This window comes from Pan troglodytes, chromosome 14 (genome assembly GCF_028858775.2).
Source record: "Pan troglodytes isolate AG18354 chromosome 14, NHGRI_mPanTro3-v2.0_pri, whole genome shotgun sequence".
In the NCBI taxonomy this organism is placed as follows: domain Eukaryota; kingdom Metazoa; phylum Chordata; class Mammalia; order Primates; family Hominidae; genus Pan; species Pan troglodytes.
Genome location: NC_072412.2, coordinates 114,193,413 through 114,220,674, shown reverse-complemented (window position 1 = coordinate 114,220,674; position 27,262 = coordinate 114,193,413). Strand labels below are relative to the sequence as shown.

General features: G+C 38.7%; 1 protein-coding gene across 2 annotated transcripts in view; it reads right to left on the bottom strand.

The window, feature by feature from the left end:
* The window catches only part of MYO16 (myosin XVI), a 711,002-nt gene that overhangs the window by 591,514 nt on the left and 92,226 nt on the right, over nt 1-27,262 (bottom strand). Inside the window, exon 1 of one of the 2 annotated variants that reach the window (XM_054665554.2) lies at nt 25,307-25,641. The exons of the other annotated variant lie outside the window; for it this stretch is intronic. The gene's annotated coding sequence lies outside the window, so the exon portion shown is untranslated. Of the gene's footprint in view, nt 1-25,306; nt 25,642-27,262 lie in introns of those variants that run through there. 2 annotated transcript variants of the gene reach the window in all.

Genomic DNA, 27,262 nt, shown 5'->3' with positions numbered 1-27,262 from the left:
AGCCACGACAATGTCGATGACTGGATGTCAGGACTAGACGACGTGGATGATTAACGAGCAGGAAGCATGTAGTGCTTATACAATGGACAAAAGGATGATTCATGTCCAGAAAGAAATGAAGCTGGATGGCATGAGACTTCATCATGTTACTCCATGCATGGAACAGCATGCAATTTAAAATTAATGCATTTCTAGAAATAGAATACAAATATTAAATGGAAATTTCTAGATATTTCCATTTAATATTTCAGACTGCAGTTGGCGGTGGTTAACTGAAACTGCAGAGAGCAAAACTGCAAATAAGTGGGGGGACTACCATAGAATTCTATCAGCCCTGGAAGTCTTTGTTGAGCACTCAACATGCAACAGTCATGAATCAGACCTAGACCCTACCCTGTGGAGCTTACAAAGATTATACACTGGGAAACAGAATTACAGAGACTACACTAGAAAATGCATGGCATTATGGAGCAGGCACCCGAAACTTGAGGGTTTGCAGTGTGTTTCTGAAGATGTGGTGCCTAGCACACACCAGAGGATGAGTAGGAAGAGATTAGGCAAAGCAGGTGGGCAGAAGAGAGGTGTGTGGTATCTTCATGACATGTTCAAGAAATAAACAGAAATGTTTGGCAAGGCTAAAGGATAGTACCTGGCACAGCCAGCTGAGGGGTGAGTTATAGAGGTAAGTAGAGGCCAGGCTGTGGGGTGGGGGTGGGAGGCTCTGTTCCTTCTCATGAGTCATATAGAGACAAGAAAGCTTTTAATGCAGAGGAGTGGGGTGATTAGCTCTGAAATGCATAAATATCATAGGAAATTATTGGAGCAGGAGAAATAAAGAGGATAGTGTGTTTGGGAAGTGGAGGCCACTCAAGGCCCCCAAGGGCGAGGCACTGGGGCCAGAGCAGAGGCAGTGACAAGTGGGAAGTGGACAGCACATCCCATCATCGACCAAAAGGTGAGTCCTCCTCTTCCTGTCTTGAAATCTCCATCCCTATCTCTGCTTCCTTCTTTCCACAGTTTCCTCATAAAGGCGGATTTGATCTGACCCAATGAAATATTTTCTTAATTTATCTAATGTTGCCAATACTGGAGACCTCTCATTCCTAGAAGCCCAAAATCCAGAAGTTCTACCCATAGACTTTGCATCAAGAGAATGAGTCTGGGATGCCTGAAAACAGTAACATGAATGCATGCTCTTAGTACAGTTCATCCCTGCTTCCTCTCTTCTTCAGTGTGGCTTCAACATCAAACATCAGAGCAGCCCTAAAACTCAGGTAGTCAAAAAATAAATACGTTAGTGTTATTCCCTTTAGCATTTCCAGAATAAATATTCAGATTTATTATTCAAAAAGTAAGAAAGTTATAAATAAGCTTCTAAGTGAATATTTCTAGGAAATGACCTCCATTTTTTAAGGCTTCAACTTATATAGCAAACAATTAAAAAGTGCTTATTATGTGGTAAGCATTATTCTAATATCTTCATAGGCATCGATTCATTTAAGAATCAGAACAATGTAGTGGGTACTAATACTTTTTTAACAGATGAGGAAATTGAGGCACAAAGACTAAGCAAGATGTCCAAGATCATTCAGCCATAAAGGAGCATGACTCTGTTGACCAAGTCATTCAGGCTACAGAGTCCACCATACCTTTCATCATGGGGCAATACCCCTCCTGCTAGGTGGTTTAGGCTTAGGTTTCCAGTATGCTATTTGCCTTCAACTCCTAGCACAGGCCTTTCTTCTGTCTGTCACATTTTTTCTACCTTCCTCACTGCGCATCGTCCCTTGCCTGATGAACTTCAACCCTATATGTTGGTGTTGTGTATATAGGGAGAGAGAGGGAGAGGGGAGGACACACATAGGAGAGACATCTGGAGAGGAGAAGGTGGAGAAGGGAAGGGGTTGTGTAAAATGAGTAGAAAATAAGTGTTCAAGGGTCACAGCGGGCAAGCTGCCTCCCGATCAGTCCCTTCCCCTTTCTTCTTGGCCAGGTTAGCTGCACTGATGTATCGCTGTGATACCTCCTGATGCTACATCCTATTACTGCTAATTTACATCCTGCGTGGGCTTTCTCTCAAAATGCTGACATGATGCTGCTACATTGATGTTTACTTTTACACCCTCGAGTATCTATCAAGGCAGACATTTCAACATACAGACCCAGTCAACCAAAAGTGTCAAGAGAAGGAAAGTGTCAAGAAAAGATACAGATCGGAAGTAAGATTTTATCAAGGGAAGAGGTATATATGTTTATATTTGAAATTTAAGAGTATAGCAGGGAACCGAATTTTAGATTCTCGTGAAGTAGCTAAGCTGTAGCAAATTTAGTAGACATTTAATAATTTTTTAACATATCATGAATACTGGCAATTACATCTAAGGTGCTAATATGATAAGAATTATTTCCAGACCACAGAAGATATTGATATACATCTCTAAAGCCAAATATGTAGGTGTTAGTTGAGTGGATTAAGGTAAGTTGTAGTGTGATGGTTGTGGAGAAGTATCACCAAAATAAAAGTCTTACATGTATCTGATGGGGGATATTTTGAGAGTGTCAAATTTATGACTCTGTTTATTTACATAAAATCCAAAAACAGGGAAAAATTATGATAATAGAAATCAGGGAAATGGGCTATTGATAGGAAAAGGGCTCTAGGGAACTTTCTAGAACAAATGGAAATGTTTCATATTTTGATCTGGTGGTGGTTGCACACGTATAAATATAGAGAGATACATTAAGATTGGTTGAATTGTACATGTAATATATATGTGTTTTACTGCATGCAAATTATAATCTATTGTTTAAGTGTTGTAAATAGTGACAGAGTTCCTAACACAGCAGCAACAGACACAGTGAGAAAAGGATTTCTAAGGGTGTAAAACTAAGGTAACTCAGAAGCATTGGTTCATTCTACATTCATTCATTCAACAACTATTGACTGACAGGCTACTGTACTTTTGCATATGGATACAAATAAGGGGCAGTCACTGCCCTTAAAGTGATTTCCCAGCACAGCAAATCAGCCACTATAACACAGTGTGGAAAATGCAAACGTAAGCTTAGACAAAGCAAGATGGAGGCATGGAAGAGGTGGTGGCTGGCCCAGGCAATGGCTCCTTCATACCATATACAATGTCCTCTGTGAGGTGCTCCTGTCTGTCTCTACAGGCTCAACTCTAGCAGCTTCTCATCTGCAATGCAAATGTTCTAGGACAGCCACTGCCACCACAGTCTTAATGCACAATGCCTTGCAGGAGGTGTCTCCTGCTGGGAAGTCTTTTCTCCTCTTTTTTGCAGGTACTCTTCTGTCCTGAATTACACGCATCTCTTCCATAGAATCTTGGGAGAGAGTCTGTAGTTACTCAAAGGGATCCCTGACCTGAAAAATGAAGACCACTCTTGCAGCAGATGGGGAGTGGATAGCAGATTTTTAACAGAGGAGTTAAATCGTGATGCTCTGTGAATAACAGATTTGAGGGAGACAAGATGGACAGCAAGGAAACTTATTTAAAAAGCTCCTATAATAGTCCAGGGGAGAGAGCATGAGGGCTTGAAATGGAGTCATGGTAGTGAAGACAGAGCAGACTGGGTAAATTCTCAGGAAGCAATAGCTTGAAGACTGGCAGGATTGGGAAGTGAGAGAGAAGACCAGCTTTCTAGGTGCTTGGGTGTTTGGTGAGGCCATCTGCCTATCTGGTGAGGGAAAGGAGAGTGGAGGAAGAAGAAGCAGAGTGGAAAAGGAAGGGGATGGTGTAAGGGAAAGACAATCGATTATCTGGGTATGATATATCTAGGAAACATCAATAGAATAAATAAGTACATCTATTGGGTACTCAGTAAGTCTTGTCCTTGGCTCCCTGTAAAACCATCCCTTGTTATGTGTGCAGGGCTTCTGCTATGCACAGCATTTGCTGGTATTAGAGAAAACACAAGATGGGCTGAACATGGATCCTAGTCTCTATTTATTTCTTCTTTATTTTCCTTTAGTAATTTTGTTTATGGAGACTGTACTATCAGGCAGGCACTAGGCCCTGAGAGACAACCACGGCACAGATGAAAGCCTGTACCTGTGAAGAGCTTACCATTTCAATGACATTATTTAGGCATTTACAACAACAGGTTGTTCAGTGCTATAGTGAAGAGGAGTAAAACTACTCAGGTATACACAGAAAAGTCTCTGCCCAACTGCTAGGGATCAAATAAGATTGGCTGAAATGAGCTATCATTGCTGAAATCTGCAGAATGCATAGAAGGAATGAGGGAATGAGGGCGTATGAAAGAGTGATGCAGTCCTGTGGTTTTAACTGTGGCCCCTGGACCAGCAGCAGCATCCCCAGATAACTTGTTTGAAATGCAGATTCTGTGCTGCCATCAAACGGGGCTGCATCCAAATCTCTGGGGTGGGTACAGCGCTCTTGGGGATCTCACAGGCCCTCCAGATGGCTCTCTGCTAAACAGGAAGTCTGAGAATCACTGCTCTAGGAAAACAAAAACCTGAAGAAAATGGCACACTCGGTGGCAAGAAAGAATGGAAAACAGCTTCCTTTTGTGTAAATGAAGACGTTCAGGGATGGCTGGAGTCTGGAGTTAAGGATGAGCAAACAGATGAGAGACGACACTGAGATGGAATCAGAGATCAGGTCACGAAATGGTTTGGAGCAATTTGAACTTTATCTTGGGGATACTGGGGAAGGAGCCATTCGCAGGTTTCAAGCCCCAGAATCAAAGGAAATTTTAGGCAGATCACTTTTGTTACAGTGTGGACAATGTACACAATACTTTATCTTTCCTCTAACCTTTTCCTCTTTTCATATTCAATTAAGACGTAGGGAGATAAATGAATAGGTCCTAAAAATTCCTTTCTTTCTACACTTTTGCACTGCTTTGACTTACTGATGGATTCTAACAACTTTCTTAAAACAATAAGTAGTTTCTAAAATACTGCAACATTTAATGCACTTAGAGCAGTAAGGAAGGAATTCAAATTCCAGACCAAGAATGCCACAATTCCCTAGGAGCACATTTCAAGGGCACGGAGAGAAATCTTCAGCTTAATTCACCGGCAGCGTGGTTTATACACGAACAAGGGAAAAAGGATTACTGCCCATGGTTCAGTTCCCAAGTCATCATCATATGACCCATCACTAAACGGCCGAGGAAGAGCTAAAAGAGAACATGGAGTTGATGCCATCCACAGTTCTCTCGATGATTTCAAGCATAGACTACGATGGTGAAGGAATTCGAATCCCCAGGAAAACTGGGGATTGCGCTTACTCAGAACATTGCATTTCGCTCTGAAAGAGTCTTAACTTGTTTTGTACTTAGGCACAAAATACAAAGAAAGTGAACATGTTTTCTCCTTAATGTCTACCGTATATACATTTTTACTTGAAAATGCTACTCTTCAAATATTCAATTTAAAAACTAGTTATAGAAAGACTAGTGTGTACAAAATGTTTTCATAAAGGTTGACTTGGATAAGATAATGAAGAAAAATGCATGTGTCCCACTCTCAAGTAACTTATAGTTTCCTGGAGGAAGGAGGGCACTTGTGAAAATCATCAGCCACATTTAAACATAAGTGTTTATGTCAAATCAAAGTGTTTATGCACTGCCATGGGAGCAGTGAAGACAGAGTGATGTGTTCTACTTCAGGATATAAGGGACTGCATTTGTGCAGAGAAAGGAAGGTGGGTAAGAAAATTCACAATACAGAATGGTATAAACAGGTCAGGAAAGAAAAATATGCGTATTTCACTTTTATACTAATGGATTGTTTAGTATGGAGGTAGACAGTTGTAGATGAGCTAGTTTGGAAACAAAACCCAGAACAATCTGAAGGCCTCTGGAAATCATTAATCTGCTTTCTGTTTCTGGGATTTACCAATTCTGGACATTTCGTACAAATGAGGTTATACCACATGTGGCCTTTTGTGTCTAACTTTTTTCACTTAGCATATTTTCATGGTTTATACATCTGACAGCATGGATCGATATGTCCTTCCTTTTTATATTGAATAATACTCAATTGCAATGGGTATACCACATTTTGTTTGTTTCTTTCAGTAGATGGACATTTAGGTTGTTTCTAGCTTTTTTGCTATTATGAAGAATGCTATGAATATTCATTCATGTTCAGGTTTTTGTGTGGACATATGTTTTCAGTTCTCCTGGGTCTATACATAGGAGTAGAATTCTGGATCATGTGATAACACTACATTAAAGATTTCACAGAACTGCCAAACTTTTCCAGAGAGGGCGTACTATTTTACAATTCTACTACCAATGTATTAGGGTTTCAATTTCTTCATATCCTTGTCAACACTTGTTATTGTCTGATTGATGTTTTATTTTAGCCAGTCATGGGTATGAAGTTTATCTCATTGTAGGTTTGATTTGCATTTTCTTAATTACTAATGATTTGGATCATCTTTTTCTCTCCTTATTGATCAATTGTTTATGTTGTTTGGAAACATATGATTCACGTCCTTTACCCTTTATTATTGGGTTGTCTTTTTATTGTTATATTGCAAGAGTCACTTTAAATATTTTAGAAAAAAGTCCTATATCAGATATAAAATTTTTGAATGTTTTCTCCCATTCTATGTGTTGTGTTTTCACTGCTCTGATGATGACCTATAAAACATAATAATTATCCATTTTAATGTAGCTCAAATTACCATTTTTGTCACTGTGATTTTGGCATGATATCTAAGAAACCATTGCCTAATCCAAGGTCACAAAAATTTACTCCTGTGTTTTAAGAATTTAAAAATTGTAGCCACTGCATTTAGTTCCATGGTCTACTTTTTTGTTAATTTGTGTATATGGTATGAAGTATGGGTCCAAGTTCATTCTTTTGCATATGGATATTCCGTTGTTTCAGCAACATTTGTTGAATAGACTCTTCTTTTCCCATAGAATAGTCTTGGCACTGTTGTCAAAATTGATTGATCATAAATATAAGTGTTTATTTCTGGACTCTTAATTATATCCCATTGATTCATACATCCAGCCTTATGCCAGTATCACATTGTTTTGATTATTTTGTAGCTTTGTAGTAATTTTGTAATTGGGATATGTCAGTCTTATAATTTTGTTTTCATTTTAAAGATAGTTTTTAGTTATCTGGATATCTTGCATTTATGTGTTAATTCTAAGGTCAGATTGTCAATTTCTGCAAAAAGTCCAGCTATAGTTTTAATAGGGATTGCATTTCATCTGTAGGCCACTTTGGGGAAGCATTGCCATCTTTCCAATATAATGTCTTTCAATCCATGGAAAAGAATGCCTTTCCCTTTGAGGGCTTCTTTAATTTCTCTCAACAATAGTTCATAGTTTTAAATGTACAAATCATGCACTTGTTCTGTTAATTTATCCCTAAGCACTTTGTTCTTTTTGATGCTATTTGTGTTTAGAATTGTTTTTATAAGTTCATTTTTAAGTTGTTCATTGCTGGTTTGTAGAAACACAATGGATTTTTGTTTGTGGATATTGTATCCTGTAAACATTCAGAACTCATTTATTGGTTCTACATTTTATATGGATTTCTTACAGGTTTCTATATGCAAGATCATGTTGTCTAAGAATAGATAATTTTGCTTCTTATTTTTTAATCTTAATTACTTTTATTTCATTTTGTTATGTAAGTGCCCTGGCTAGAACATTCAGTACATTATGGAATTGAAGTGTTGAGAGCAGAGAGTATTGTCTTGTTCCTCATCTTAGGAATAAACTTCTATTAGGTTCAGGAAGCATCTTTCTGTTTCTCATTTACTGAGTGTTTTTATCATAAAAGGGAGTTATATTTTGTCAAGTGATTTTTCTGAGTCTACTGTGACGATCATTTGGCTTTTGTGTTACTTTAGCTATTAATTTGTCTTTTGTAATACTTTGCCTGTTAATATGATATATTATATTCAGTGATTTTCATGTCTTGGACCAACCTGATACTCCTGGGATAAGTCCAACTTGGTCATAGTGAATAAATCTTTCTATATGTTTCTGCATAGGGTTTGCTAGCATTTTGTTGAATACTTTGCTTTTTATATTCATAAGGGACTTTTGTCTGGAGTTTCTATGGAATGTCTTTGGTTTGGGGATAAGGGCATTCTGGCTGCATAGAGTGATTGGGAAGTGTTCCTTCTTCATCTATTATGACACTAAGTTTTGAAGGTGGCTTCTTACACATAAAAGGATAACTTCCATGAGCATAACCAGGAGGGCATGTTACCTAACTAGATATCAAGAAATAAAAAGAGGAGACAAGTAAAGATAAATTTTAGAATGTCTTCAGCATATCCAGAATTGAGGACACATTTAGACACAATCACTCATTTACATATTTCCAATGTTTTTACAGGCAGACAGAATTGTCAAATCCAGAAAGATTATGTAGATTTCCCAGACACACAAATGAGCCCTACCATATTCTGAAAATGCTGAAATCAATTCTTTTTTATATTTTAATCAAATTTAATTAAACTTTAGCCCTCTTAAGACAACGTGCCCAATTTGTTTTCTTGACCTTAAAGTGTGGCCATAATCAATCCCATCTTTCCAAGCCATAAACTTTATTTTACAAGTACACTTAGCTTTACTTTTTGTCTCTCTCATCTCAGCTCCACTCCGTGAACACTATATCGTCTTCAAACATGAAGTGCTGTTTCTTGCTTCAGAGTCTTTGTGTTGGAATAACCCCTTCTCCTTAACCTGGCTACATCTTCCCGAGTTGCATACTGGTTTAATTTCAAGACCTAGTTCTTGAAATAATTTTCTTGGTTTATTCTCTCATTTAGCAGGGAAGGCAGGCTCTACTAACAGGGCAGCAAGAATGTAAACTAGGTATCACTCTTGAAGAGTTACCTTTCTCACGGTCTGAAAGGAGGTAATGGGAATGGGTTGTCAAAAGTCAGAGCCTACCCCTCCCAACCCCACCCTGATAGATGGTGCCCCTTCCTCCGAGCCTCGCTTTGTGTAGTGCAGGGACTATCTCAGCACCTGTCACTTTATAGTCCATTTATTTATTTCCTCGAGTGTTTCCTGTGAACTCCATTTGGGCAAGGACCATGTCTTGTTTGACATTTTAACCCAGTCAGAGTACTTGGCACATGTTAAATGTTAAATCAATAAACAGTTAGTGATTTAGTATTTTTAAACCTGAAGGCATTTCTGTCAAGACTGTGCAGACAGTAGCTGGATTTGTCTTATTAGTGTCTACCACCTAAGCATCCTGTCTCCTGTAGAATCTTATATTTTCTTAAAATGATTAGCTTCGGTAAAACCTTGATTCAATGATATTATTACTTTTTTTCTAGTATTAGCATCTTGTCTCTCTTTTTCCTTTTTTCTTGTTAAGGATTCCTTTCCTTAAGCATTCACTAACTCATTAAGCAGGCAACGTGCAAGACACAGGACTGTAAAGGCACATATGTTACAGTGTATGTCCAGAGGAGCTGCAGAAGAGTCAACAAAATGGGCAAATAAAATGTTCATATCTTATCCATAAAGTAAAGCCAACAAGCGATTCAAGTCTCTACAAATATGCACATGCATGCATGTATATGTGAAGAAAGTAAAGAGTCTACTTTATCAGAATATTACCTGCCTTCTATCTAGCTCATCTCAATACACAATTGGAACACTAGCATTTTGCAGAAATAAGTTGTTTCTGTTTCATGCTCCTTGCCTATTTTTAAAAATAAGTATTATGCCTAAATCCAACAGTTTAGAGCCATAGCTTCAATTCCATTTTTTTTTTTTTTTTCAATTTACAAGTTGGAGGAGCACAGTCCCCTAGCTTGTCTTCTCTGAGTCTCAACTTGCTTACCTACCCTGGGTCAGAAGACCATTAAACTGGACTACTGTGGGATTGTGTAGAGGGCAGAAGTTCAAATGGAATATCTGAGCCTATGATATGACAGATGTGACTTATCTTTTTAGTAATCACTAATTACTAACTCTATTTATGGACAAGAACCAACATTATTTATTCTGGTTTTATATTCATCAACTGGTCTTTAAAAAGATTTCCTCATATGTGAATCTCTAAAGACTGTAGTGTTCAAATTTTATAAGGCTCTTGGTGAGGCAGATGGTAAAACATAAAAGTTGTTCTGATTTGAAATTGAATTGAATCCAATACTGGCTACATGTTATTTTTCTAGTAGTTCCAAATTAATTCCTTTTTCATTTGTTTCAGTGTGACTTCCAATTTAGAACTTTTTAAAATGATTAATTTGATTCATTTTTTAAGGTCCTTTTTTTCTCTTTTTATTGTCATGTAACACAACTGAAAACAATAGAGCAGGTCCACCACCAAGGTCTTTAAAACTAAAAGGCTGTAAGATCTTACTATGCCATTGTCTCTTTATATTTTATGTTGATTTACTCTTATTTATGGAAAGCTAAATTACGCGGACTCAAATCTTTGAAGTGATACCTCACCTCTTTCAAATTTAGGCAGAATACACATCATTTTCAAAATGATATATGTGATACCTAATGGATATCTTTAATTTTTAAAGTTCATATAAGAATTCATCATTCAAAACATTATGGCTTTTGCAGCCACTGTCATCTCTTTTATTACTATGAGTCAACTTAATTTTTTACTGAAGCATCTGAAAATGAACTTCCGGTAGACTTATCTATCCAGAGGAAAAAGAGCACTAACACAGACAAGCTGAAAGTAAAGGCAAAAGCTCCTTTTTTTTCTTTTCAACCATTCTGCAATTCTATCTACTTGTTTCTCTCAGCTCTCCTCCTCTCTTCTGCCTCAAGGTCACCTCTTCCTTGTCAAGATAGCTCTTGGCCATTTGCTTATCAGAGTCTCTGCCAGATCCAGCAATACTGCAGCCAAGAATAAAGCAAATATAAGAAGGAGGATTTACTATAAATGGCAGCATGAATGTGGCTGAACTTAAAATGCTTGTATAACTTCGACATCGCACACTTCCATCAGCACCTATGCATGCAATTTGAAATGATTTTAGAGTAGCACTGTGCTCTATGCTTCTTCATAAACAAGGGCAGGGCCCTTGTCTTTCTATTTCTCCAGATGAACCAACACACAGGAGGATTTCAACAATAAGAGAAGAGTACTTTTGCCCACAAAGCGCTCCAGGTCCCAAATATTTTGAAGTACAGTACAAGAAAAAATGTCTAGTGCAGCGTAATCATTAAAAAAGAGCCCAAGAGAGGAAATGGCTGAGGCAGGCAAATATTAGTAAACTTAATCAATTTCATGGAAAGGCATCGACGGAGCACACACAGTACATTCTGACTATGTGTGTGCTGGTCCAGTCCCTGTGTTAGTCCTTATGTGCACTCTCTCCTTTAATCCTTGCCACCTCCTCATCCTACAAACTCTGTACTACTGTTAGTCCATTTTACAGATGGACAAACAATGTCTAGAGAGGGGATTGTCAAGGTTGAAGAAAGAGTAAGCCTGGATACCCGTTTCAGGTGTAACACTCAGTCAGTCCCAGAGCTTCACATGAACTTTATTCTGTTTATTCCTAAATAATTTCCTGTTTCTCTTATATACTTTATGAAGTTGTCAGGATGGTCTGACAATTTCCTTTTGGGCCCAGTGTTTTCCTCCCCAGCGCTCTTTCAAGTGTCCATGATTCATCCTTTCAGATGACTGTAGTGGTGTTCCTTCTAGCCAATCTCTTTATGCAGGGCCATTCCATGAGGCTTTTACTCAAATAACTATCATTTCAGAATGTCTGTCTACAGTCTTAACATTATTCTACAAATGGTAGGGCCATCATGACCTATATTAAAAACAGAAAGGATTAGTGTCGGATTCAGTTCAGATAAATAAATAAATAAATCTATGTATAAAATTTACTTTTATTTTATTTTTAAAATTTTTTAAATTGAAGACAAAGAAGCAGAAATGAAATTTCCACGCTATCAAATACAGCTGAATCTTGGCTTCTGCCGTGCTCATGTTGCTAAAGTCCTTCTCTGATCTCCCTCTAGTGTCTTTCTTTCAGTACTACATTTACTCATCAGCTTAATGACTTCAAAATTGTTCCTTCATTCATTCACTTGGCTGACAGCACTGAGCACCTGTTTGGGGCCAGGCACCGCGCTGGTGTATGTGCCGTGAGCAGAACAGACCCGGGCCCTGCCCTCATGGGATTCACAGTCTAGAGAAAGGCTAAGCATTAAGGAACCATGGCGGCCCAGAGCACTCCCACTGTCTTCCCTTTTTCCGAAGCCCCCTTTGTCTTTGCACCCATTTCTAGCCCTTTCTCCCCAGTGCAAAGCCTGCAGCCCCAGCTGTGTGTGATACAGAATAAGAAGAAGGGCTGGGCAGATCAAGGAGAAAGCACAGGAGAAGGCCATGAGAAGAATGAGGAGGAAACTTCCAGGGACTCCATAGATTCCTGGGCTGGCCTGCAGACAGGCTTGAGTTGGCCAGTGAGAGGTGCTGAACCTGCCTATGGAAAATAAGGCAGTGAGGAAGAGAGATTGTGAAGAGTGTTGCTGGGGTCACACATTGGGTACCTTTCAATGTCCTTCAAAAAATAAAGATTAAAAATTTTTTTTACATTGATTTTGGTTACAAGGATTTACTTTCAAAAATCTCATCGTGGCGTGGCTCACACCTATAATCCCTGCACTTTGGGAGGCTGAGGCAGGTGGATCCCCTGAGGTCGGGTGTTTGGAACCAACCTGGCCAACATGGTGAAACCCTGTCTTTACTAAAAACACAAAAAATTAGCTGGGCATGGTGGTGCATGCCTGTAATTCTAGCTATTCAGGAGGCCAAGGCAGGAGAATCACTTTAACCCGGGAAGCGGAGGTTGCAGTGAGCTGAGATCGTGCCACCACACTCTAGCCTGGGTGACAGAGCAGGACTGTCTCAAAAATCATTTGTGGGTAAGTGGGTTCAGATATTTGTTTCTGCACTGATATATATGTATTTATGTATGTGTATATGTATGCGTGTGTGTATTTATTATGTTTAACATACATATAGCAATTGTGAAAAATACCATGAAAGTCAGGAATAGGTTAAGATGAAAGAGAACAGGAATGGTGTAATTTATGTGTGGGGTGCGAGGAAGCGTTCTGGCTAGGTCTGATGAGAAAGCTTTAAGACAAGGTGTGCACGATGAATCAGCATTAGCTGGGGAAGGCTCCTAGGCAGAGCGTGCAGCATGGGTCACTCATATATAATGGCAAATTATTAGTAGAGGAACCAAGAAAACACCCACATAGCTACAGGGGAGCAGGGCAAAGGCAGAAGCCATGCCACCAGGAACTACAAAGGCTGGATAACAGGCCCTGATGCATGCAGTAAAGGTCACATTTAGATGCCGCCCTAGGCCTATGTGCACGAGTAAAATGATCATGTGAAGCTTCCAAAACAGTGACAGAAACTAAAATCAGAGTTTCCAGAAATCTGCAAAACTGAAAGTGATAATTATCGATCGTTAGAATTACAAAGTGCTGTAGGAAAGAGATCCCAACTAGCTGAGAAAATCAAGGGAAGCTTGATGATGTTTACACTGCCTATTTTTAAAATGGGCAGTTTTTAGACATGCTGAGATTGAGCTGAGGGAGAGCACTGTAGGATCAGAGAACAGGAACAAGAGCGAAGAGAGGGGTGAAACCCTAAGAGAACAACCAGTAGTTAAGGTTTAGCAGAAGCATGGCAGCTGGAAGGACTGTAGAGGGTGACAGGGCACATAGCTCCCTTGTGTTATTGGCTGGCTTTGGACAAAGTGTGAGCACATTGAGTTCAGTCCCAAAAAGCTCCACAAGAGGCAGTGGAGGTGTCGGGGTTCCATTCTTTCTATACCAACAGTACCCCTCTAAGAGTCTGGGAGCAAGTACATGTATTAGTTTGTTATTTACTGTATTAGTTTATTTTCCTGCTGCTATGAAGACATACCCAAGACTGGGTAATTTATAAAGGAAAGAGGTTTAATTGACACACAGTTGTGCATGGCTAGGGAGGCCTCAGGAAATGTACAATGATGGCAGAAGGGGAAGGAAACATGTCCTTCTTTATATGGCACAGGAGAAGTGCTAAAAGAAGCAGGAAAAGCCCCTTATAAAATCATCAGATCTCATAATTCACTCACTATCATGAGAACTGCATAGGGGAACCACCCCCATGATCTAATGACCTCCCACATAGTCCCTCCCCCAGCATGTAGGGATTACAATCCAGGTTAAAATTCAAGATGAAATTTGGGTGGGGACACATAGCCAGACCATATGATTCCACTCCTGGCTCCTCCCAAATCTCATATTTCTCACGTTTCAAAACACAGTTATGCTTTCCCAACAGTTCCCCAAAGTTTAAACTGTTTCCAGCATTAACCCAAAGTCCAAGTCCACAGTCTTATCCAAGACAAGGCAAGTCCCTTCCTCCTATGAGCCTGTAAAACCAAAAGCAAGTTAATTACTTCCTAGATACCATGGGGATACAGGCATTGGGTAAGTACACCAGTTCCAATGGAAGAATTTGGCCAAAACAAAGAGGCTACAGACCCCATGAAAGTCTGAAGTCCAACGGGGTAATCATTAAACTTTAAAGTTACAAAACGATCTCCTTTGACTCCATGTCTCACATGCAGGTCATGCTTATGCAAGAGATAGGTTTCCATGGCCTTGGGCTGCTCCACCCCTGTAGCTTTGCAGGGTACAGCTCCCTTCACCCCTTCCACTCCCTGCTTTCATGGGCTGGCATTGAGTGTCTGTTGCTTTTTCAGGTGCACAGTGCAAGCTGTAGGTGGATCTACCATTCTGGGGTCTGGAGTATGTTGGCCCTCTTCTCATAGCTCCACTAGACAGTGCCCCAATGGGGACTCTGTGTGGGGACTCCAACCCCATATTTCCCTTCCACACTGCCCTAGCAGAGGTTCTCCATGAGGGCTCCACCCCTGCAGCAGACTTCTACCTGGATATCCAGGCATTTCCATACATCCTCTGAAAGCAAGGTGGAGGTTCCCAAACCTCAATTCTTGACTTCCATGTACCCAGAGGACAAATATCATGCAGAAGCTGTCAAGGCTTGGGACTTCCACCCTCTAAAACAAAGGCCCAAGCTGTACCTTGGTCTTTACCCATGGCTGGAGCTGAAGCAGCTGGGACACCTAGTGCCATGTCCTGAGACTGCACAGAGTCAGGGGGCCCTGAGGCTGACCCACAAAACCATTTTTCCCTCCTAGGCCTCTGGGCCTATAATGAGAAGGGCTGAGAAGCTCTCTGACATGCCTTGGAGACAAATTCCCCATTGTCTTGGTGATTAACATTTGACTCCTCATTACCTATGCAACTTTATGCAGAAGACTTGAATTTCTCTTCAAAAAATTGATTTTTCTTTTCTGTCACAACATTAGGCTGCAAATTTTCCAAACTTTTATGCTCTGCTTCCCTTTTAAACATAAGTGCCAATTTCAGATAATCTCTCTCAAGTTCAAGTTCCACAGATCTCTAGGGCAGGGGAAAAATGCCATCAGTCTCCTTGCTAAAGCATAGCAAGAGTGACCTTTGCTCCAGTTCCCAAGAAGTTCCTCATCTGCGTGTAAGACTACCTCAGCCTGGACTTCATTGTCCATATAACTATCAGAATTTTGGTCAGAACAATTCAGCTAGTCTCTAGGAAGTTCCAAACTTTTCCGCATCTTCCAGTATTTTTCTGAGCCCTCCCAACTGTTTCAACCTTTGTCTGTTACCCAGTTCCCAAGTCACTTCCACATTTTCAGGTAACTTTATAGCAGCGCCCCACTACCCTGGTACCAATTTACTGTATTAGTTCATTTTCATGATACTATGAAGAAATACCACAAACTGGGAAATTTATAAAGGAAAGAGGTTTAATTAACTCACAGTTCTGCATGGCTGGGGAGGCCTCAGGCAACTTACCATCATGGCAGAAGGGGAAGCAAACAAGTCCTTCTTCACATGATGGCATGTGAGAAAAGTGTAAAGTGAAGGAGAAATAGCCCCTTATAAAACCATCAGTCTCATGAGAACTCACCCACTATCATGAGAATAGCATGGGGGAACCGCCCTCATGATCCAATCACTTCCCACGTGGACCCTCACCCAACATGTGGGGATTATAATTTGGATTCCAATGCAAGATGAGATTTGGGTGGGGACACAGAGCCAGACCATATCAGTACCCTGCAACATTGCAGGATACTTGGACATTGGAAGGGATTTTTTTTCACATGGAGCAAATCAGATGATGAATATTCCTGTAAGATAAACAAAGATAGATTACTAAGACAGGCTCCTTAAAAGCAGTGCTAATTACATTTTTGGCACTCATGGCTATATTTAGCTTTCAAATATAGTTCTTTCACAGGAGTCCATATTATGTCTAAGAGCCAGTCCTTTAAGAAATGATCATATAAAACTGAACAAGCATATAACTGTGATACAGGACTATGATAAAGGATACAAGGGCTTTGCTTATTATCAGAACCCATTGCCACTACCGATATGGTTTGTTTCCCACAGAACACTCCACTGATAATTCCTGAAAAAGTAGAAATGTTTACACATGGATAGAATATTTCAAAAGTGGATCATCCTGCTGGGACATTCCAAATCCATTAATCCAGCTAGACAACCACCAATCCATCCATCCAACTATGCATCCAGCCATTTACTCAATAATATGGTACCCATTACCATGAACTGTGCAGAGGTATACAAGTGGAAAAACAGACATTGTACCTGCTCTCTAAGGCTGACAACGTAGTGAGGAAAACAGAAACACAGTTGCAATTAAGTTGGTAAGTGCTTATTTAAAACCCTTCCGTAAAATAAATATCAGCTAAAGGAATATTCATCAAAATAAAAAAATCAACCATTACACTAACATTTATGATAGAAAAGTTCAGAATCCAGGACCTGAATTTATACATTAAAGATGACTTCAACAATTCAAAACTTTAAATCAACTTCAATGTTAATATTTGAGCTAGTGTTGTCAAGAATTTCTCCACTAGCATTTCAACTTTGGTTTGATCATTCTGCTAGTTCTTTTGTGCTATCACCATTGCAATAAATGGCCCCATTCACTCACTATGATTTTCATCTATACTTCTCTAAATGTTACTTCATTTCCTTGGTGTTACTACTGCATTCTTTTTTCAAATACTACAAGTCAGTATTTTAGTCCTTGCCTGGCCTTCCCAAAAGGAAGTTTCAGATTTAGTTACTTGGTGCAGGGATGTCTTTTTCACCAAAATATCCTAGTATGCCTCATTAGGTTATACACAATATAGGCACTGATACAGTCTGGCTCTGTATCCCCACCCAAATCTCATCTTAAATTGCAATCCAAATTGTTCCCCACTCTTGGGGGAGGGACCTCATGGGGGGTGATTAATCATGGGGGTAGTTTCCCCATGCTGTTCTTGTGAGAGTGAGTGAGTTCTTACAAGATCTGATGGTTTTAGAAGGGGCTTTTCCTCCTTAGCTTTGCATTTCTCTCACCTGCCGCCTTGTGAAGAAGGACATATTTGCTTCCCCTTATGCCATGATTATAAATTTCCTGAGGCCTCCCTAGCCAAGCAGAACTGTGAGTCAATTAAATCTTTCTTTATATATTACCTGGTCTCAGCTATTTATTTGTAGCAGTGTGATAGCAGACTAATACAGGCACTCAATACATTTATTGAATGTATTTGTTATTGATCAAGGATAATTAGTGTTTAAGAAAAAAAGATTTGGAAAAGAGTAATCCATTAAGGCTTGACTGAGAGACAGGCAAATAGCATAAGCATATGTGTCAGCTGTAACAGGATGATTTATTGAACTGCCTTTGTTCATTTAACCTGGTACAATCATAGCCACCAAACTGCTAAATATAGCAAAATATAGATAGTGCTGTAAGTGACAAAATAAGCCATTCAAATGAACTCAGAGTAGGAGAAAATTAACAAGTTCATTCGAAGAAGTTAATCACATGAATTGAAAGCAAAAAAAGTAGCTTAAATTTAAAATGTAAAGACAACAAACTATCCAAACATCAAACGTTATCATTAGATAATATAAATATTATTTCAAAGATTCAACATCTAAAATCATAAAAAACCAAAGTTGTATATGAAATTGATGAATAACATATTTCAGATTAAGTCCATGAATTTTTCCCAACTTTGGTTCAATTTAGAAATAAACTATAACTAATTTTAGAGCCAATTAACAATTCAGAACACATGCACTATCTCTATTAGGAAAAGCAGTCAATTTAATGCCTCCAAGATTGATCAAAACATTGTAAGATGATGTAAACATGTCCAGGATTTTCCTAATTAGCAAAACTGACCATTCCCTCTGTCTCTTCATCCCCAACACAATCATGACACACATCAAATCTAATTCTCAGTTGGTTTTTAGGCGAGATGTGTGTTTCATGATATCTCAAAATATTCCTTTGGAATATATTTTTTAAAACAAAGATCAAATCCTTCATAATTCATTTTAGATTTTGAGTCTAAATACTCATTTATTACATACTTTTCAATAGGCTCATTATTTCACTTCCAAACCACATACTGCTTAACCAGGGCTTAAATGGAAACTGGACATTTTTCCAGGTTCTTTCTCCAGGAATGTTCCCTCAATTCAGGATATGCTTTTCCATACCTGTTCCACTACTTCATAGCAAGTGTTATATTTTCTCTAGTTTTGCCTCAAATTCATTAGAAACTTTTTAGTCAATAAGAGAAAGCTGCAGGAGTAGAGATGGAAAATGGATTCCATTGGTGGTAGTTTAAAAATGAAGATTCTTCTACAAATATGGAACCATTTTCTGGAGTGAAAATATTCCTTAGTATTGTCCAGAATATTGTAGGACCAAACCACCCACTTCCAACATAGCCTTTATTTAATATTTCAAAGTCAAGACAGACTGATTTCTCAAAAGCAAGACTCTAGGCCACAGTTGCAACATACCATGTGATTTTTCCCCCATATTTGGTTACATTTTAATGTTTTCATTTATTAGTGACATATTCTATGACTATGTTGATTTTCAAAAAATTCCCTTGGAAGAAGAAATTAAATTACTGTCAAAACATCTTCAAAACTCCTACCAATATCTTAAAAATCTACACATGTTCAAGATCGCAATTACGTAGAAAATGACTAGCAAAGAGTGCATCAGAGAGGCAAGAGTTAAGGAAAGGAAAAACAGCCTACAAAGAACCAAAGGTGCAAGAGGTCTACATCTTATAAAAACTGATGAAATGCTGTATGCTTGTGTGGGTGGTGCCTCAGTCCATTCAGGATCCTAAAAGAGAATGCCTGAGGCCACATGGCTTCAATCACAGACATGTACTTCTCAGAGTTGTGAGGCTGGGAAGTCCCGGATCAAGGCACTGGCAGACCTGGTGTCCAGTGATGGAATTCTTCCTGGGCTGTTTTTTTTTTTTTTTTTTTCATCATATCCTCACATAACAATGAGAGAGAGAGAAAACTCTAGTGTGTCTTCTTATAAGGGCACTAATCTCATCATGAGGGCCCCACCATTATGACTTCCTCACCTCCCAGTGGCCCAACCTCCTAATATGACCACACTGGGGATTTTGGTTCAACATATGAATTTGGTTGCATCACAAACATTCAGTCCACAGCAGGTTGAAAGAATTGAGAGCACCAATTTCAAAGTCACACTCTCCCAAATTGAGAGGCCTGAGGAAATGTTGTAGGCTCCTGAATGTCTTGGTGAACTGCCTCAGGATAACATAAAGGTCACATAACCAAACACTCAGCAGTGTTCACCCACTGCCTACCTTGCCTTATTTTAAATACAAGGACTAGAAATATGAAGGACTAGGCTCAGGGCAGGGTTGGAGGTTGGGACAAAGGTCTGGGATGCAGGTGAATGTGCATAGCCTCTAGGTCCCTAGGATTATCTTATAACTTCTCTGGACACAGCCTCCTCATATACCCTGCATGGAAGAATTTAGAATCATCTTGACACTTGAAAAAAAAATTACTATATTGTCATATTTAAAAAGAAATAAACTGTCTAGTCCCCAATCTGATTTTAGATGACCATATAATTCATAGTTCTTTAAGTAGAGAAGAACTAATTTGGTTTTCCCCTTTGTTTCCTCTGCATATAATTTATATATATGTGATTTAAAATTATGTTCCTTCTCATTTTTTAAAAATATCTACTGGGATGGAACCTACTGAAAGTTCAAATAATTACTCTGCTGGTGGTGTACAGCTAAAATAAATAACAGGAAATTCTCTAACAGGTTTCAGGAAGCTCTCTAATTTTCCACTTTCTCACAACACAGTCCAAATTCATCAAATACTAGATGTTACTTTTGAAAGCTTAAAATTCAGTTGCGGTGCTCCATGGGACACACATCTGCAAAGGGAAACGATGCACTGAATGAAGCACACATCCACAGTGATCTCTGTCTACCTCGCAAAAAAAGTGGTCCCTTTGTAAGGCTTTTATATGGGTCAAAACACCCTACCTGCTGAGTTCAAAGCCACACAAGAAGCCCTCAAGTAAAAAGGACCTGGGATTACTTTTTTCTCTCTCTCTTCATATTTCTTTCTGTAAAATTAAAAAAAAATCTTCATGAGGAAAAGTGGCATAAAAATAAGCCCATTTTCAATAAGACCTGCTGGAAAATATAAAGTTGGAAAAGCTTATTTACTTTTAAAAAACCGTAGTAAAATAAATACAGGTTGGCATTTAAGGCAAGACTGTTATCACTAACAGGTCTGTTATGGGCTACATTTACTACATTTTGCAAAAGCAACCATAAAATGAAAGAAAAAATAGTGTTCTTGTTCATACCATGGTTGCTAAGTTTCAAAGTATTTTCACTTCAAAGTCCTAGAATTTCTAACAGAAAGTGAAATAGTTCAGCCATGACACTAGCTCTAGGGTATGGTTTTCCCCACAATTTACCTTTTGTTTTTTAGTTTTGCTTCTCTCCTAGGGAACTATTTTTAAATGTAGTAAATTCTATAGTAGTAAAAATTTCTAAAGATGATTGATGGAACTTAAAGTCTTCTGAATGTATAAGGGTCAACAGCAGCAGCGTTAATAATACAATGTTAACAAAGGAAAGTTATTGGCTTCTCACAAGGTACTGGACACTATGCTAAGCACCTTTGATGCATTGTGTTATTTCAATGCTCATAGCTCTGTGTAGTAGGTAAAATGTTATAATTACCCACATTTCATACAAAAAGACTGCAGCTTAGAGAGAAGTTCAGCAAATTAAGCAATGCCAATGATCAGCAAATATCAGAGCCAAAGTACAAAAGCAGTTTTGTCTGACATGATCAGAAACTCTTGAACAACCTTTGTTCATCAATTTCCCCCTACCCTTACACTCTCTCAGGGCAGTGTTGGCAAAAGTTTTGCATCAGAATCAGAGTCCAAGAAAATGTAATCTTAAAAAGTCAAGGATTAGGTAAATAGGAATAATTAGAGAAGTACTGCTGACTTTTTTTCAGCTGAATAATTTTGTTTGTACAAATAAGTCCTGGGGGTGTGTCTAAAAATACAATGGATGACTGTGCAAATGGATGGCCAAATTACTGGACGTGGAATTTAAGAAAATTTTCCCAAACTTTACATAAAATCTGCTGTGCTCACAAATGGCCTTTGTGAATGGATTTTCTGTTGTTTACTTTTCTTTCCATGCCTGTATAAGGCTACAAAGAAAGGACCTCATTTCATGTCCGAACTCTCTCAACCCAAAACTGGGAAAGCATGTGAGTTTTGTGAGACAGACAGAAAATTATAGTAATTGGTGGAGGAGTAATTTAGAGCCAAAAGGAATCATAAAAATTTTCAGCTCCCTGGGAATTCACAGAAACCTCACAGCGGGCATTTGATATTTTTTTTAATGCATTTGCGATAGCTCTACTTCTTCACTGATTCCAAACATACAGATGGAGGGCTATGATCTAGATGCTCTTCTATATGGTACGTATCCTTCTTAGCTATAAGCTGACTGTGACCTATGACTGATACTTGAATTACAAAGTAACAGCCTAGAGTGAACACAACCCTTGTTTTCCCAAGGTATTTATGAAAAAGAATACCACAAGTGGGACTGTAAACTAGTTCAACCATTGTGGAAGTCAGTGTGGCGATTCCTCAGGGATCTAGAACTAGAAACACCATTTGACCCAGCCATCCCATTACTGGGTATATATCCAAAGGACTATAAATCATGCTGCTATAAAGACACATGCACGTGTATGTTTATTGCGGCACTATTCACAATAGCAAAGACTTGGAACCAACCCAAATGTCCAACAATGATAGACTGGATTAAGAAAATGTGGCACATATACACCATGGAATACTATGCAGCCATAAAAAATGATGAGTTCATGTCCTTTGTAGGGACATGGATGAAATTGGAAATCATCATTCTCAGTAAACTATCGCAAGGACAAAAAACCAAACAACACATGTTCTCGCTCATAGATGGGAATTGAACAATGAGAACACATGGACACAGGAAGGGGAACATCACACTCTGGGAATGGGGTGGGGGGAGGGGGGAGGGATAGCATTAGGAGATATACCTAATGCTAAATGACGAGTTAATGGGTGCACCACACCAGCATGGCACATATATACATATGTAACTAACCGGCACATTGTGCACATGTACCCTAAAACTTAAAGTATAATAAAAAAAGAAAAAGAAAAAAAGAAAAAGAATACCTACACAAGGAGAAATAAACCACAGGTAATTTTGTTCAGCACTCCAGTTGTTCATACACATGGATTTCTTGCACTTGATCTCAATCGAAGCAGTTTTATGTTCCAATGAATAAAAATGGTGTGAGAGGAGATCATACCCATCCTTACAAATCACATAAGAATTCAACACGTACTTATTCATTCCTGCCTATTTCACCATTGAAACAATTTTTTCTATGAAGTAGCAAGTCCAGTAACAGAAAGTGGACACTTTCAACTCATATTTGTCAGTAGCAGCTAAAAGACAAACAAAACAAAAAGTGTCAACCTATCACTTGAATAACAACCTTTAAAAATATTGTTCTACCATGGAAAGACAATTTGCTTTTGGTTTGTTATATGCATTTGAATTTAATTCTTAAAAATATGGAAATAAAAAATCTTCCAGATCACTTAACACAAATAAGAATTTTACTATTTCTGTATTAGAGGTGAGAAGTTTAGTGTTGTCTCTCTGTCTGTCTGTCTCTCTCTCTCTCTATCACTACAATGTTTATTTGTGGAAAGCCAGACACAAATTACTACCACTAGAGTGTCAGCAACTTGAAGGCCGGAATCAGATTCACTGTGTGATTCATTCTGTGCCCTGTTACACAATCTCTGGCTCATGGCAGTGCTCAATAAATATTTGCGGAATAAACAAATGAAAGTAACGCTGATATTGATCTCTGCCCCCTTTCCCACATGTCTCACTAAAGCGGCTATCTCCAAGGTGCTGGTGATTCACCTTTTCAGTACTAATGGTATTTTCAGCAGTGGAGCAGCCGTGGATAGGGAATGGTGGACTACTCAAGAGCAGAATTATTCTAAGGCAACTTCTCGCTTGCAAAAAGGGCTGGTAAAGTAGGAAAAGTTATCTTTTTCTATTATGTATCCCTGTTTCTAAACATACATATAGAGTTACAAGATTATAAATAATATGAATTGGTTTTCCATCTTGAAACCATCCCACAGATATAGAAGACCTTACAATGGTTATGAAACACAACCTAATGTTCTTTACCTTGACCATGACCGCATGAAACCACCGGTAATCACACATAGGCAATTTTGTATGTTTCAAGCTGATCAAAAGCAAACCATGGCTGACTGAAATTAGAAAGTGGAGGGGAACGGCAGGGCAGGAGAGGGCAGGAGAACTACCAATTGCATTTTATAAAATGAGTTGAGAGATACTGTCTATAGTTGATAGAACAATAAATATAGGCTTAAGGGTTTTTGAAGTTACCAAGGTGACTGACAGGAGAAAAACTAAAAGTTACATGTATATATTAAACACAATGGGGTGATAGGAGATGGAGAGTGGTGTAGGATGAGCTGAATCCCTATCCATAATAGCAGGATATCAATAAGACAACATCTAAAAAAAATTTCAGACTTGACATATTATTTAGGAATCTGGAGATAAATCCTCCCAAATCTAACATAAATAGTTAAATGTTTTGCTGTGGGGTGCAAAACTAGGTAAGAATAGCTACGGGGAGATTGTAGGTTTTCCTTATGAACCTTCAGTATCATTTGGTTTATTTTAACCATGTGTATTTATCACTTTGCTATAAATATATATCTTAAGAGAGTAACAAAAATGTCTAACTCATGAGTTTGTTGTAAGCATGTAGTGAAATAACGCATATGAAGAACTAACATCTGAGTAAAGGAAGCATTCATAAATGATGGCTGTTATTTTTTAACTTAAAAAATTTGTATTGATGCATAATAGATGTATATAGTTTCAGCGTACATGTGATAATTTAGTACATTCATCTAATTTTTACAAACCAAATCAGTGTACTTAGGATCCACCACTTTAAGAATTTGTCTTTTCTGTATGCTAGAAATATTTAATTATGCTCTTCTGTTTTGAAATGTACAGATTGTTGTAACCTTAGTCACCCTGCTGATCTAGCTAACACCAGGTTTTATTTCTTCTATCAAATGGTAGTGATTGTTTCGTAGAAATAAAGTGTCAAGGCTGAAAATTTCAGACAACCTAGATACACTGTTTTTACCAAAAGTACATTATGTTTTGTGAAAATATGATATATGCAAAACACATCACATATTGTAAAAAAAAAGGTGTCAGTTTTAATTGTATGACACATACCATACAGGAATTTAAAATGAATGTGTATGTGCTCTTGAATAAGAAAAAATACTATTTTCTATTATGAGCTTCAATCTTAAATTGTACACAAGACTTTGCTAAAGCATTTATACCTGAAAAAAATCACTTTTTTTGTCTGTCTTTCAAAACTTTTCAATATTTCCTCTTCACTCACGAAGACTTTCAGAATTTGGACTTTTTTTTTAGCTTTAATTAGAGCTAAAATTTTAAAGAGAATGATTGAATTAGGCTGAGCTGAATCTAGCTATCAGAAAGCAGAAACAAAAACCAAAGCAAAGAAAAATGTTTTGATACTGACATATGCACATTTTAAAGTTAAAACAAGGGAACTGAAATTCACTTGTGGAAAATGCAGAGTTAATCCTGCATGGATTTCTCCTGTTCTTCTAAAAGGAAGAGTGAACCAGAGCTGACCCACTTACCACAATGTGGATGAGAGGCTCCAACCAGAAGGAAAATACAACCTTTGGAAATCTCTCCTCTGCTTTCACTGAAAGTCTCCGAGCGCAGTTCTGGTCCACGCTCAGAGTCTGACACATCCCTCCCCCGTCCCCACCTCTCAACACACACAGCTGATGAGGCCGATTCCTGTAGATCGACTTCAAAAAAGAAAAAGTCATTCCAGAAAACACATCAGCTCAGGGTGACTCAAAGGCAGCCCCAAATTCAGCCCACAGCGGTTGGCTGCTGTCCTTTTATGACTGGAGAGCTGGAGTGCAGCTCTTTAATTAAAAGGGAAGCCTTAGCCTGCTCAAGGTAAAAAAAAAAAAAAAAAAAAAAAAAAGGACTTAATTTCTGAATTTGCATTGAACTCTGACACGTGCACTCCTTTTTATCTGTAAAACCACTCAAAGTAGCCACCACAATGAACACTAAAATCCATACAATAAAAAAAGTTAAAGGTTTACACAGAAGGACTGGAGTTGAAGCTGGGCAGACAGAAGAGGAGGCGTGAAGATCAGCAGTGTTATTTATTGGAGGGATCAGAGGCTGCTTAGGGCCAAGTCCTTGCTTTCTGTCAAAACACTCCCAGCAGGTGGAGTGGGGGCTGACTGTCTAGTGATTAGAGAGCCAAGAGGGACTTGAGCATCTGCAGGGGAGCGACTGCCTGGGGTATTAGAGACCTGATTAACCTTCCACTAAAAGAACGGAACTACCTTCACTGCGCTAGTTAATCAATCACTTAGGGATGTAACCTTATATAATATGCAAAATTGTTTTTGAACTTTTTTTTTTAACTCAAGAGCAAGCTGTAAGTCAGGCTCTTTATAAAACATATCAGAGTCAGACCCTTCCAGCCATGTGGGGTGGGGAGATTTGACCTGATTCCATTAATCCATTCAATTTTGTGGAATGAATTAAACAAGCCTACTACTACTAAGACAACTGGAGCAAAACTAATAAAGCCAATATGAACTGTGAATTTCCAATCTGGATATTCCAGGCTTCTGTGACTGGTCCCTGAAAGAAATCCATATGTATCTATAAAACAATTAGAGCTAATTTAAGAAGAGAGATGCCATGTACTCACCACAGAAGTCAAGATTTTGACATTTTCACTTTAGAGTTCAGATAGTCAAAATACCCATGCAGTATGTAGACTGAATGTATTTAAGAATTTAAAGTCAGGAAAGGAATAAATTCGCTTTTGATCTGTGTGAGCCAGAATTCACTGTGTCTTAACCCTTCAGCAAAAGTTATCCATAACTGATGATAAAGAGGCAAAAAATTATTCCTCTCCCTCAGCCTCTGTGAATCATATCATCAGAGAAACTTCTATTTAGAAGAGTGCCGCTGAAGACTGGTTCACACTCATTTCCCAATGCAGAGATCCAACAAATGTATGACTGAATATTTCTAAGAATGTCACATATCAAGCAGGCAATGGTACAAGACCTGTCATTCGCTCAGCAACACTGGGCTGGTGGGGGCTACAAGAACAGACTCAGCTCCAGGGATTGCAACAAAGGATGCAAAGACGTTTCCCTGCATAGTGCTTCCAGGATGTCTGAAATTATCCAGAACCAAAGTGCCACATCAGGGGAATTGAGGAATTCCAGTGCAGGTCAGTTGAGGCCAATCCTCCAGTATATGGTTTCCAAAATATTTGTTAAAAGATGGCCATGTAATAATCACCTGGCTAGGGAGGAGAGCAGCTGGCAAGAGCTAGAATAACCAGCTGGGATTCAAGAAAGACTTATTAGGGAAAGAATGAGGGAAGCAGGCATTGTGAAGGCGGGAAAGAGTGCCAGTGCTCTCCACCACGACCTGCGACCTGCAGGGACACCTGAGGCTAAACCAGTTAGGGTTACCATGGCTGCAATGAGGGAGAATGCAGGCAGTGAGGCATTGTGGGGCATCTCAGCAAGAGGGACTTA